The 2,669-nt window shown below is 39.5% G+C and overlaps 1 protein-coding gene across 2 annotated transcripts in view; it reads right to left on the minus strand.

The window, feature by feature from the left end:
- oca2 (oculocutaneous albinism II) overlaps positions 1–2,669 on the minus strand; it is a 57,702-nt gene that overhangs the window by 50,816 nt on the left and 4,217 nt on the right. Inside the window, exon 1 of one of the 2 annotated variants that reach the window (XM_008407633.2) lies at positions 2,484–2,628. The exons of the other annotated variant lie outside the window; for it this stretch is intronic. The gene's annotated coding sequence lies outside the window, so the exon portion shown is untranslated. Of the gene's footprint in view, positions 1–2,483; positions 2,629–2,669 lie in introns of those variants that run through there. 2 annotated transcript variants of the gene reach the window in all.

Consider the following 2,669-nt stretch of genomic DNA (forward strand, 5'->3'; position numbering starts at 1 on the left):
CACTCAGGCGGTGAGACGGAGTGTAGCTGCTGCTTATATCGCAGGTCCACGCCCTCTAAACCAGCTGCAGGTGTGTGTCCGGGTTGAACCAGGACACTTCTCAGGGGTGGAGCATGGGTGACATCTGCTGGATGTCTTGAGAAGTGGTGGTTCCAGGGACAGGKGGAAATAAAACTAAGGAAAACAAACTAAGAAACTAGGAAAAGGGGAGGACAAACAGACCCTGACAGTATCATGTGATTAGTGTATCGCTACAGCCCTATTTAGGACCCAACCCAGTAAAATGCACTGAAGATTAATTTTGCAATGCAACAACCCATTTTAAACGCTGTGAGGCATGAATACTGTCATAAAGTCTGCAGGACACCGACTGACTTATACAAGAACAAAGCCACTGATTGCTGCTACTGTGACTCCATCAGAGTTGCGTGATTTAACTAGAAAGAGTTCAGACCAGAATAACAAGAAACAATGAGGAGAGGCCCTGAAGGCTTCGTGGAGTAAGAAGATTCTGCAGTAAGGTGCTACGTTGCTGCAGCTTCACTGCCAGCAGTCATGTGATCCACTGCATGGATGAAGACGACGAAGGCTGGGAGCATTTCTGCCTGAAAAGTTTCCTCTTCAATTCTACAATTAGATTTTAATTGCTTGGCTCTAAGCAGAACTCAATGTACCAGGAATAATTGCTGGATAAGTTTGGTAATATTGGTGCACTCCTATCCATTAGACCTTTCCACATTTTGTCATGGAAAAAGTGTCCAACACAAAGTAATGCATATTCATGAAACTGGAGGTTTGGTCTCCCAAAAATTTTCAAGTAATAAAAATCTGAAAAGTAACAAATTTGGCCTGTCGGCACAAATGACCCGTGAACATGTACATGATGCAGATAGACGCTTTTTAAAACTTGTTAGCGACATTTTTAATGACAAATTAATTTTCTCTGAAAATGTTAAATAAGTTGCTACATTGCAAAACCTTTTTTTAATTAACTAATAAAACCTAGACAATAAACAGGATGATGTAGATCCAGCAGATTTAGGAGCAATCAATTATTAAACTTGTCTGAATGCAGCAAGAGGAAAGAGCGGCTCGTGTTTTGGTCTTGTGGATGAAAATAAAGCCTAGAAATTATAAACCAGCGAAATAGAAAACAACCAACCTGTGAACATTTAATAAACTGCATTCCTTTCTTTTAAAAAAATCTTACACATCTTCTTTGTTTCAGCTCTACATTCATTTAGATGCTTTTATTTTTGTCACAAACCTGACTAAATGTTTGTTTCATTCGCATATTCATCATTTATTATTGGGATTTTATTGGGGTTTTTTATGTGGCACATGAAGCAAAAAGGTTGTAAATCACTGGTGTAGATCAAAGCATTTTCATGTGTCAAAATGGCCTAGTTCAAGTTTAATCCAGTTGAGTAAATTCAGTCAGTTTGATCTGACTGAGCCGCTGATTCTACTGAAGAAAAGCCTCCCCACAGCATGATGCTGACACCACCATGGAATCTCAGTGCTACACTTTTCTTTTTTTCTTTTTTTAATCAAGCATCATTTTCCTTCCAACTCACAACAGCTTCGTTTGGTACTTAAAATAAAAATAAAGGCTATTGAAGTTTGTGAATGTCAGGAGCTGATGTCACTTGGATTTATTCCAACTTCTTAAAAGAAAACATTTGAATTTTAGGGGAAATGTATATAAAGTGTATGCAGCAGGTTGATATGTATCTATGTTGTTACATTTATGCTCAAAAATAAAACAGGAGAAAAGGCGTTATGACAGAATACAAACAGTGAAGTTACGAGAACGAAAGCAGCGCTCTAAAAGAACAAAGGCCTCATGAAGCCAGCAGGATTACTGCTCATGTGAAAGGCAGCAGGAGTTCACATGACATTTAGGCTCTTTAAGCAGTGAGCTGAAAGTACTGTCAAAAATAATAATACAGCTGGATTACAGCTGAAAACAAGCAAAGATCCCCAACTAACACAACCTTCACATTCAATTTTCTCAATTATCCAAACAATCAAACATAAACACATCCATGATGTCAGATCTGACTGTTCCTGGAAGCGGCTCCTGCTGTCAGTCCAGCCCTGTGCAACGCGGGAAGCGCTCCGTTGTTCCCGGAGGACAATGACGGGCTTGTTGGGCGCCGGGCCCCGCAGGCTCCGGGTGACGTCAAAAAAACAAACTGCTTTCTTTTCGGTTTTTCCAGCTCCGTTCACAGCAATTAACAGATTGCAGGCTGAAAGCGAACTGAACCTGAAAGCGGGACTAATCGGCAGGTTCCTGCTCCGTAATCTGTCAGCAGTGCTCTGCAAAACGATGGATGTCATTTGTTTAACAGAAACTAACTTGATGGGTGGTGGAAAGAATCATTTATTCAAAGTAAAGGTAAAGGTATTTCTCTGCATTTTCCACAACGCTGCATTCAAGGTTAACTCAGATTTTGATGAAGTAAAACAGATGAACTTACCTGGAGAGATGCAAAAAAAGTCGCTCTGGATGATGTTGAAGGCGCAGGCAGCAAAGACGTGCTGGATCCGAATATATATATATATATATATATTTAAAAAATCTGCTGCAAAACTTTACTTTTCAGTAATCCAAATTATTTTAAACTTTTTGTTGGGTTATTACTTTTTTCTTTCTTTCCTTTTTT

This window comes from Poecilia reticulata, linkage group LG4 (genome assembly GCF_000633615.1).
Source record: "Poecilia reticulata strain Guanapo linkage group LG4, Guppy_female_1.0+MT, whole genome shotgun sequence".
NCBI classification, from domain to species: Eukaryota; Metazoa; Chordata; class Actinopteri; order Cyprinodontiformes; family Poeciliidae; genus Poecilia; species Poecilia reticulata.